This window comes from Molossus molossus, unplaced genomic scaffold (genome assembly GCF_014108415.1).
Source record: "Molossus molossus isolate mMolMol1 unplaced genomic scaffold, mMolMol1.p scaffold_m16_p_13, whole genome shotgun sequence".
Taxonomy (NCBI): Eukaryota; Metazoa; Chordata; class Mammalia; order Chiroptera; family Molossidae; genus Molossus; species Molossus molossus.
Window position 1 is genome coordinate 86,457,482 of NW_023425348.1, and position 12,130 is coordinate 86,469,611.

The window sequence follows — 12,130 nt, forward strand, 5'->3', positions numbered from 1 at the left end:
CCGGAGTCCTGCGAACTCTGCTGCCTGCTAAGCCCTCGGATGGTGCTGCACGGGCTGGCACAGACTGGCTCCAACCAGGGGACTCAACTGGACACTGCTACCCAGGCTGACTCCTGTGAACTCTGTGTGCTAAGCCCTCGGCTGGTGCCGCACAGACTCGCGGGGACCAGGGGACTCTGCTGGAAACTGCTGCCACCCCGGCAGTGTCCCGCTACCGCGGCTCAGTCCTGGGGCTTCTGCTGAGTGCAAAACCCTCTGCTGGTACCACAGCTGTGGCCGCCCTTGGCAGGAAGCAGCGCTCTCGGGTTAAAAGTCCCAGGCAGCTCCACGACGCAGAGTCTAGACAGAGGCTAAATTGGCAGCAGCCACTCACCTTGAGCTTCAGCAGAGGGAAGGCAGACTGGACTGGAACTGTGTGGGGACACTCGGGGCTTGGAGGGTGCTAAGAGCTTTAGCTGAGCGCAGCCATGGAGGACTGTGGTCATTTTACTCCTTCTCAGGGCCCTGGGGAGAGGCGAGGCGGAGGCCCCTCCCTCAGAGATTCAATCCCACCTGGTGGCCATTGAAATGCTAATTGAGGCCCATTAACAACCAGCACCTGCCCCAACCTCTTACACTGAGCACCTGAGCACCTGAGGGAGTTTTTCAGGCAACTCAGAAACCAAGGGTCTTCAGGTAACCTCTACTAATAGCCTCCAGGCAAAAAAAAAAAAAAAAAGCTAGAGGATAACTACCATTCCCTGGGCCAGCAACACTAACCAGAAAAACTAAGACTTGAAGGTGGTGTTTAAAGAGGGTCCTCCCTGGCTCATCCAAACCCAGGAGAGGGAACCACAAACAGCAGAACACCAACACCCACAGGGAAAATTTGGCAGACTCCAAAGCCCACTGTGATAGCCAAAATGGTGAAAAACAGAAACAAAAGCCAAGTGAAAGAACATGAGACCTCTACAGAAGATGAGATAAATGAGGTGCAGTTAAGCAAGTTAACAGAACTAGAATTCAGAGCCATGAGGTTGCGGAAGCTCAACAGCATGTGTAAGGATATGAGCACCATGAGTAAAGACATAGAAATGTTGAAAATCAACCAGATGAAAATTAAAAACCAACAGGAGGAAATGAAGAATGACATATCAGAAATGAAAAACACATTGGAAGGTCTAAAAAGCAAAGTAGGGGAAGCTGAGGACCAGATCAGTGAATTAGAAGACAGGCTAGAAAAAATCAACCAATCAGAAAACCAAAAGGAAAAATGATTAAAAAACAGGAAGACAGCTTAAGAGAACTGTGGGACAACTGGAAACGGAATAATATTCGAATCATAGGAGTCCCTGAAGAAGAAGAAAATAAGCAAGGGTTAGAGAATATATTCAAAGAAATAGTGACAGAAAACTTCCCTAATTTGGTGAAGGAAGGAGGCATTCAAGTTCAAGAAGCACAGAGAGCCCCAAGTAAGAAGAACCCAAACAGGCCCACACCAAGACACATAGTAATCAAACTGCCAAAAATTAAAGACAAAGAGAGAATCCTAAAAGCAGCAAGAGATAAGCAACAGGTTACCTACAAAGGAAACTCCATAAGGCTCTCAGCTGACTTCTCACAAGAAACACTACAGGCAAGAAGGGAATGGCATGAAGTAATCAAAGTCATGAAAAACAAAGATCTGAATCCAAGACTACTCTACCCAGCAAGGCTATCATTCAAAATAGAAGGTCAAATAAAGAGCTTCCCAGACAAAAAAAGGCTAAGGGAATACACTAGCACCAAACCAGCACTGCAAGAAATGTTAAAAGGACTGCTGTAACTAGCAGTAGAAATGGGAAGAAAAATAGAACCACACTAAACAAAAATGGCAATAAATAAGTACATATCAATAATCACCTTAAATGTAAATGGACTGAATGCTCCCATAAAAAGACACAGAGTAGCTGATTGGATAAGAAAGCATGACTCATCTATATGTTGTTTACAAGAGACCCACCTCACAACAAAAGACTCACATAGATTGAAAGTGAAGGGATGGGAAAAAATCTTCCAAGCAAACGGAAAAAAAAAAGCTGGGGTAGCAATACTCATATCTGATAAAATAGATTTCAGAATGAAGGCCATAATTAGAGACAAAGAAGGGCACTACATAATATTGAAAGGATCTATCCAACAGGAAGATATAACCTTGATTAACATATATGCATCCAATATAGGAGCACCAAAATATATTAAAAAACTTCTGGAGGACTTCAAAGGAGAAATCGATAGCAATACAATCATAGCAGGGGACTTCAACACCCCACTGACATCACTGGATAGACCCTCTAGACAAAAAATTAGCAAGGAAACACAGACTCTAAATGAAGCACTAGACCAAATGGATTTAATAGATATCTACAGAGAACTACACCCAAAAACTACAGAATACACATTCTTCTCAAGTGCAAATGGGACATTCTCAAAGATAGACCACATGTTAAGGCACAAACTAAGTCTCTACAAGTTCAAGAAGATTAAAATTATATCAAGCATCTTCTCAGATCACAATGGCATGAAACTAGAAATCAATTGCAAGAAGAACATACAAAAACATTTGAACACATGGAAGCTAAATAGCATGTTATTGAACAATGAATGGGTCACCGAGGAGATCAAGGAAGAAATCAAAAACTTCCTGGAAACCAATGAAAATAAAGACACAACAACACAAAATCTATGGGATGCAGCAAAAGCAGTTCTGAGAGGGAAGTTCATAGCACTACAGGCCTACCTCAAAAAAGAAGAAAAATCTCTAATAGACTATCTAACCTCACAACTTAAAGAACTAGAGAGCAAACAAAAAGAAAACACCAGAGCAAGTAGAAGGAAGGAATTAGTAAAGATCAGAGCAGAAATAAATGACATAGAGACCAAAAAAAAAAAAAAAAAAATTTCAAAGGATCATTAAAACAAAGAGCTGGTTTTTTGAAAAGATAAACCAGATTGATGGACCCTTAGCTAGACTCACCAAGAAACAAAGAGAGAGAACCCAAATACACAGAATCAGAAATGAACACTTGCTTTTATTCCTCATAGATAAATGTGTAGAAGTGCACTTGCGTGGCCACATAGTAAGTGTATATTGAGATTCATGAGAAACAGCCAAAGTTTTTACCCAAAGTGGCTGCACTAGTTTCTGTCCCATCGCAGTGGAGGAGCGTTCCATGTGCTCCACATCCTCCCAGCCTTCTCCAGGACATTCTCTCCTGCAGCCATGTTCAGAATCATTGTACAGTAGTCAAAATCCTCAAAAATACCCTTCAAATCAGTAAAGCAAGACAACTGGTAGAGCTGATTCTCAAAGCAGGTCAAAAGGCTGAGGTCAACGTGTATTTCACTAGATGCCATTCTCTGGTGGAAGGACAATGTTGGATTTTACCCAAGTCCTGTCATCCTGGAAAACGTGCATGGTTATAGAAATTCTTCCACCGACTTTGCAACCCTGAAATGACTCACTGTAGAGAACCAACCTGCCCCCATCTGTCTTAAGCCACACGGTGTCCTTGTTTACCTCTGAAAAAGCCAACTGCTGACACTTGGAATTCCTACACTTCATCTAATGATCAACTAAACTGTGAATCCCCACTGACATTTCAAAACAAACTGCTTGTTACCCAACCTTGACTGAACTTTCTTTCCTTCCCCTGGATTGAGTCAGTTTATTCCTCCTTCTTAGTCCCTGCAAGAAGAGCCTGAACTCAGGGTAAAACATTCTCTGAGCTGTGTCCTTCCTGCCTCTCTATCAATGCACTTCTCTCTTCCCACCACGGGACTCTCTAGCCCTGTTTACTCTTCCTTCATAAATGGTTAGCTTGAATGTTAACACCACTGACCCACCAGATCCAAGTTCTGATGTGTTAACAAACTGTTAGTGCTGCTCTCCTCTACACAAGATTGAACTTGACCTACACTCAGCATGGACCAACATTGGCAGAGGAAGACTAACCTGGGCAGTAAGATACTGCATGTACTTTGCTTACTCCCCTTTAAAAAAGAATAATCATCTCTTCCTGGACTTTCAGATGGTTGAAATAGTCCCCCTCTCCCTATTATAAAAGTCTCCTTCCCCCTCCCCCAGCAAAAATCTTTTCAAATAAAGTCTCTCCTTCCCTAAGCCTGGACTATTTTCTATTCAGCATTACTTCATTATAAGTAAATGGACTTTGACACTAACCTGGAACTCTAAGTATCAATCTATTTGTTTATTCATTCACTTAATAAATATTGATTGAAAACTTTTTTTTAAATCCTCACCTGAGGACATTTTTGCATTTATCTTCAGATAGAGCAGGAGAAAGAAAGGAAAGAAGAGACAAGAGAAACATCAATGTGAGAGAGACACATCAACTGGTTGCCACCCACACGACTCCAACCAGGGACGGGGACAAACTGCAACTGAGGTACGTGCCCTTAGCGGGAACTGAACCTGGGATTCTTTGGTCTACAGGTCGATGCTCTAACCACTAAGCAAAAACGGCCAAGACTGACTGAAAACTTTTAATTGAATTTATTTGGTTTACATTAGTCAATAAAGTTATATAGGTTTCAAGTGTACATTTCTTTTTTTTTTTTTTATCCTCACCAGAGGATATTTTTCCATTTTTTGTACAGATAGAGTGGGAGGGAGAGAGAGGAAGGGAGAGAGAGAGAGAAACATTGACGTGAAAGGACACATCAAGTGGCTGCCACCCGCACAACCAACCAGGGCCGGGGACAAACTGCAACCGAGGTACGTGCCCTTAGCGGGAACCGAACCCGGGTCTCTCTGGACTGCAGGCCGACGCTCTAACCGCTGAGCCAAACTGGCCAGGGCTCAAGTGTACATTTCTGAAGGACATCATCTGCACATTGCATTGTGCTCTCACCATCCAAAGTCCAGCCTCCTTCTGTCACCGTGTATTCCCTGTTCACCCTCCTCCACCAGCCCTCTGGTAATCACCACACTGTTGATTGAGAACCTAACTGTTGTGGCTTTCTAAGGTGTCAGCTCAGGTCGAATGTACTACCTTCCTGGAGTTCCTTCCCTACATATCTCCTGTTAGGGTGCCCTGTGGGGTTCTAAGGGAGATCTGGAGGGCAGGGTGGAGCAGCAGGCTTTGTGACATGAGGCAGTGGCTGGGCTGGCAAGGGTTGCACTGCCAAGGGTTTAGGGGTTTGCCTTCAGTTTCACTGCCATCTGGGCCGGGGTGTTTAGCTCCTAATGAAGGAACCTGGCTTCTGCAGGGCACCCATTCTCCCAAGGTCAAAGTCAGCAAGAATCGACAAGGTTTCTGTTGCTGGGAGGGCCACCTTCTGCTGTGGGTTTCAGCGTGTCCTGGCTCTCTCCCACTTCAAATTCATTTCCTTTCCCAGCTGCCTCTCCAGGGAGCTCTATCTTCAGTGTCAGATTTATACACAGTGCTCACCTGGCACACAGAAGGGCAGAAGGCTGAATCCTGTGACACACCTACCTCTGCTTCTCATTCGGACCCTGACTACACACTCAACCCCTATCAATCATCTGAGCAACTGTGAGCTTAGAAGAAACTAGAATAGAGACATTTCCTGTTAAGAACATATAATCTAATAAAGGAAATTAAACATGTCCAAAACTGAAGATAATCTCCCATAGAAAGAACTAAGTCACTTCATGTGTTTACTGTGGATTTTACAATTTGAAGCTTCTGCTTTTATGGGGGACATTTTAATGGTCTAAATCAGAAATCATTTTTCTGTTCATTATTATTGTTAAGTAATATTGAAAACAGATTCACTTGCTGTATCCCCAATCCTCGCCTCGTCTTGAGCAGTATCCCATCCTTAAACCTAAGGGCCTGGTGTGTACAGAGTATATTACCACACAGTGTACAGAGCATTTCTACATTTTCACTGACTGCATCGAACGGAGATTCTCGAAATGATTGGACCATAGCACGCTGACTAAACCTGGTGGACAAGGGAAAGGAAGAGTTCTGCCCGAACTCTGTGAGATTTCACAAGAGGGAGGTACTGCTTCTAAGTGGAAGCTGATATGGTTCTCACAGGAGGCTGCACTGGAACTGGCTGCGGCGGGGAGGATGGTGTGAGTTGCCATAGCCCTAGGAAGCACTGGTTAACTCCTTCTGGTAGGAACTATGAGACTCGGACTGTGTTAAACTTGGATTTGCAAACCCCTGAGAATATGAGGAGAAAGTCACTGCTGCCTGACTTCATTTACCGACCTACCTTCCTGCCCGCTCTTTACAGGTTCACCCTTGGTCTACTTCCGGTGTCCATGAACTTTTGTGATGCAATATTAATAGATGGGAAGTACTGGACACAATCTGTTTCTCTTTATGAAGATAATTTACATAAGTAATAACCTATCATTACTACTCTAAGACGCATTCACATGGAAGTCATGATCTCTATGGGGCCATATGGGAGAGCCTTAAAATAAACATGAAAAGGGTAGGGGAAAAAACACAGTTCAGCTGAGAGTATTGAATCACAATTCTTTTCTGGAGTTTGAAGTTAATAATTAATCTCATCTGTATTGTAGTTCTTGTAATAGACTCTACCTTGTCCTTTTGAAGAGTTAAGCAGGGAACTTAGTTTTCCTAATCATTTTTTATGAAAGGAAAAAAAATCTGACTACCTTTAAAGGTTACTAAGGATTAAATGAGATAATGTTTGCATAGTGTCTACAAACTGTGCTATATAAATGTCACCTGAGCCAGCAATTTTCTCCCATGGGCCGTTACATATTTTGTTACCTATCTATGGATGGCAAGCTGCCAATTCCTGTCACATTAGTTTATCAGTTCAAAGCAAAAGCCTGCGTTTAGTCAGTCAGGAGTTTCTCCCAGACGAGGGTACTCTGCTGTACACTGTGGGTTCCTGATGCATGTTTCTCAAATGGAAGAGCTTCCTTTTCCCCGGGAAAGATTCTCATTACCAATGAGCTGAGAAATTTAATCCATCCAACAGTAGCATTCTGATTCTTTCTTTCTTTTTCCTTATCCTCACCCGAGGACAATTATTTTTGATATTTTGTTTAGATAGAGTTGGAGAAAGAGAGAGAAACATCGACGTGAAAGGGACACATCAAGTGGTTGCCCCCTGCACGACCCAACCAGAGCTGGGGACAAACCGCAACCGAGGTACGCCCTTAGCAGGAACTGAACCCGGGACTCTTCGGACTGCAGGCTGATGCTCTCACCGCTGAGCCAAACCGACCAGGGCACATTCTGACTCTTTCTACTACAGTGAGGAAGGAAGAGGAGATGAGGGGTCCAGAGCAGTGATTCTCCGTTGTTCTCACCTGCAAAGCTGTTCACTCGGTCTCTGTAGAGATCCTCAGGTAAAGGCAAGAAGCAGCAGATGATTCCAGAAGGTGAAATCTACCATCTGAGTAGCGTGATCTTGAAGAGTGTACTTTGATCTGTTTTCTCTCCTAATCGGTGAGCGAAGGTTCTTTTTTATTTTTATTTGGTGTTACGTGCCGGGAACCGAACCCGGGACTCTCTGGACCGCAGGCCGACGCTCTAACCACTGAGCCAAACTGGCCAGGGCGAGCTGAGGTTCTTAATAGAACCGGTGGGGCATGCTGTGGAAACCTCCTACAGTGGAGTGTGAGATGGAGAACCTCCCCCGGGTCACATGTTCAAGGACGTGGCTCTGTCACCAGGTTGTGCCACCACTTAATTGACCTTTAAACTTTTACACAAAATGTTTATAATATAACCGGAAGGATTAAATACGGTCATGTTTGCAGTGTCCCCCACATTAAGTGCTCTATTCACCCTCCTGCTTCCAGAAACTGTCCAAATCTCTCCTCATTCATTTATCAGTTCAGACTAGAATCCTGCAAGAAATTTTTCATAGTGCCTAGTCCGTCGCCCTTTACAGAGTAGGTGCTGGATGTGTGTTTCTGAAGTTGAAATTACTACTGTTCACTCAGTACATAGTCTTGCTGGACATAACACATTATGAGCATATTCATTTGTGTCACTTAAGTGGAGAGGAAGTCACAAAGCAATGATTATCTTTTCAAGAGGAGGAGAGGAGCATGAGTCCTTACCTGGGGGGGAGACTCCACACCAGTCTTCACAGGTGTCCCCAAGAACAAATTCATTTAAATATGTCTCCTTCAGAAATTGCTGAGCTGAGGCTTGTAAGGTGGACCTTGCACAGAGCAAAAACTTCAGGTTTTAGCTCTTACGAAATCCAGCCCTTCCTCTCTGGGTTCGCGGTGAAGGAGCTGTCTCTGCATGGTTCAGAGGTTGACAGTGTGCCATCTGAGCTTCCCCCCTCAAATTCCATGCTGCTCTTTACCCCCACAGGCTCTGCTATTACTCTTCAGTTTGTGTGATACTGGATACAGGCCAGACACTGGAAGGAAAGTCAGGTTGTGTGGACAATCCCTTTTTTTAATCCCTCCCAAGTCTCAGGTACCTGCAATCAGAGCAAGGTGGTGTGAAAGGGATGGATGAGATCTGATTTGCAGAATGTGATCTCTTTCCTTACACCTGTGAGGAACAGAGTATCACTTGTATGGCATAACTATAGCTGTTAGAATCCTCCTTTTTAGTATAACCTGTGCCCTCCCTGCTGCCCATTCTGAGGCTGCAGCTAAGCATCCCAAATGACTCAGTGTGGGCCCTTCTCAGTCTCATTTTTATGGAGCAGGAGACCGAGGCTCAGTGTGGCTGTCAGATAGGATTCACGCCCAGCGCTGCTTCATCCTGTGTGCTCACTGCCCTGTGTTAACATGCTCCATCATACTCAGAAAAGAATGTGGGCTCACAGGAGGGTGTTCTGAATATCAACACCACCATGTGGAACAACCAAGGAGGGAAGTCTGACGTCATCTGCAGCTTGTCCTCGTCACCTTTCCCTTGTGGACCCCGCAGTGGATGGTTTCATTGTGGAGGGGAGAGAAGTGCACAACTCAGAACAGAGGGGACAGGGTGGCTGGTGTCTGGAGAGAAAATAGAAAGAGCTTGTGTGTCCTTCAGTCCATGGACCAGCACAGCACAGGTCTGCACATATTTTTCTCTGCCTTTTAGGAGTTTTGTCCCTCCTAGAGTATTAATTTCAGTCTCATCTGCTGGGGTTAAAGTCATTGCAATCATTCATTACTCTTTCTCCAAGGTCAAAGGGCAATGAAACTATTCTGCCACTATCAACAGAGTGCACCCCTTGGCATCAGGAGGTTTTATGCCTCACAAAAGTTGATTACAATGAAAGATTGGGATCCTCCTGTGCCCAGTGCCAGAAATCAGAGCCCTGTTCCTCTGTCTCCTTCAGCCAACACCCTCACTCAGTCACTCAAGATTCCAGGGCCTCTACCCCCATCCCTTGTATCTTATGTTAGTTTCTTAACCTGTCTGGGTTGTTTCCCAATGGTCAAGGATGCTTTTGTACCAGGTTACCGAGCATTTCTCTGCTCTGTCCTGACTCTGTGGTAATTCTCCTGGCTGTGTCCATGAGGTCGTGGTCATGCCTTTCCTCACACACTCTGGCACCAGACACGAGCACAGGGGTTCAGGGCTCCGGCGTCAGCCCTCACCACGTGCTTTTCCCTGAGTGATGACTGAGGTGCTGGCAGTGAGGATGGGGGCGGCCGAGCTTCGTGGCTCAGAGGGAGGAAGACGGGACTAAACAACAGGGTTGCGACCTGACTGCACCACTTACCTACTGTGTGTCCTTGGACAGACTATTTCATCCTTCATCCTCTGTTTCTGTTTTTAGAATGAGCAGTAAATAATAGTACTTACTTGGTAGGGATTTGTGTTCTTCCTGTGCTCAGTATTTTGGGGGACAAAAAATAACAGGTGTTGGCTAGGATGTGGAGAAAGTGAAGCTTTTGTGCACAGGAGATTAGAATATAAAGCACACAAAAACACACCTACCATATGACACAGCAATGCCACTTCTGGGAACATGTCCTCAGGAATTGAAATCGGGGTCTTGAATAGCTTTCTGCACTCCCGTGTTCATTGCATCCAAAGTGTGGAAACAAACAAAGTGTCTATCAACAGATGAACTGATCAAGGAAATGTGGTCTATACAGATGATGGAATATTATTCCTTCATTAAAAAATAGAAAAATTGGCCCTCGCTGGTTTGGCTCAGCAGTTGCAGCGTCGGCCTGCAGTCCAGAGAGATCCGGGTTTGGTTTCCGCTAAGGGCGTGTACCTCGGTTGCAGTTTGTACCGGCCCTGGTGGTCATGCAGGTGGCAGCCACTCGATGTGTCCCTTTCATGTCGATGTTCTTCTCTCTCTCTCTCCCTCCCACTCTATCTGAGCCAAACTGGCCAGGGCTTTAAATGAATTATTGGGTTTACATTGGTTAATAAAATTCTATAGGTTTCTGGTGTACAATTCTATAATATATCATTTGTGTGTTCACCACCTCAAGTTATATACCCTTTGTCTCTCCATCATCATTTATTCCCCCTTTATCCTTTCCAGCCTCCCTCGAATCCCATATCCTTCTGGTAATGATACTGTTGTCCGTCTATGAGGATATTTTTTTTGCCTAATTCTTTACCTTTTTTTACCCAGTTTCCCTACCCCCTCTCCTCTGACAGCTATGAGTCTGTTTCTATTTTGTTTGTTAGTATATTTTGTTCATTAAATTCCACATATAAGTGAAATCTTATGGTATTTGTTTATCTCTGGTTGACTTATTTCACTTAGAATAATATTCTCCAGGTCCATCCAAGCTGTCACAAAAGGGAAGATTTCCTTCTTTTTTATGGCTGAGTAGTATTCCATTGTGTATATGTACCATAGCTTTATTTATTTATTTTTTTATTCCTCACCCAAGGATATTTTTCTACTTATTATCAGATAGAGTGGGAGGGAAGGAGAGAGTGAGATAGAGAGAAACATTGATGTGATAGAGCCACATCGACTGGTTATCTCCTGCACGACCCGACCAGAGCTGGGGACGAACCACAACTGAGGTACATGCCCAGACTGGAATTGAACCCCTGACTCATTGGTCCTCAGGCTGATGCTCTAATCACTGAGCTAAACTGGCCAGGTCTTTACCATAGCCTTTTTATACACTCAACTACTGATGAGCACTCAGGTTGCTTCCAAATCTCGGCTATTGAAAATAACACTGAAATTAACATAAAGGTGCATATAGTTTTTCGAATCAGTGTGTTGGGTTTCTTCTGATAAATTCACAAAAGTAGAATCTTGGGTCATAAGGCAGTTCCATTTTTAATTTTTGAGGTAACTCCATACTGTGTATTTCCACCAACAGTGCATGAGGGTTCCCTTTTCTCCACATACTTACCAAAATTTGTTGTTTGTTGATTTATTGATGACAGCCATTCTGATAAGAGTGAGGTAATATCTCATTGTGGTTTTAATTTGAATTTCTCTAATAACTACTGACCTTTCATAGGTCTATTGACTATATGTCTGTCCTCTGGAGAAGTATCTATTTGGTTCCTTTGCCCTTTTGTTTTTTTTCCATTATCATTTATCCCATGTCCTCTTCCACCTAGGCTAGTGGTTTTTTAAAAACTTTTTTTTCTTTAATGATTTTAGAGAGAGAGAAAGTGAAAGGAGAGAGAGATAGAAACATTGATGAAAGAGAACATTGATTGGCCGACTCCTGCATGCCCTACAGTGGGGATCAGTTCCACAGCCTGGGCGTGAGCCCTGACCGGGAATTGAACCAGTGACCTCTTGGCGCATACATGGGTCGAGCTCAACTACTGAGCCACACTGGCCTGGCTGGGCTAGTGGTTTTTATTTTTATTTATCTATTTTATCTTTCTCCATTTTTAAATTGGATTGTTTGATTTTTGGTGTTCAGTTTTATAAGTTCTTTATAAATTTTGGATATTAACCCCTTATCAGATATATCAAAGAATACGTTATCTTGTTCAGTGGGTTTTTTCATTTTGTTGATGTTTTTCTTTGCTGTGCAAAAATTTCTAAGTATAATATAGTCTCATTTGTTTATTTTTCTTTTGTTTCCCTTGACCGAGGAGATATATCAGGAAATGTATTGCTATAAAAAATGTCTGAGATATTACTCCCTATTTTCTCTAGGATTTTTGTGGTTTCGATTCTTACATTTAAGTCTTTAATCCATTTTTAGTTATTCTTATGT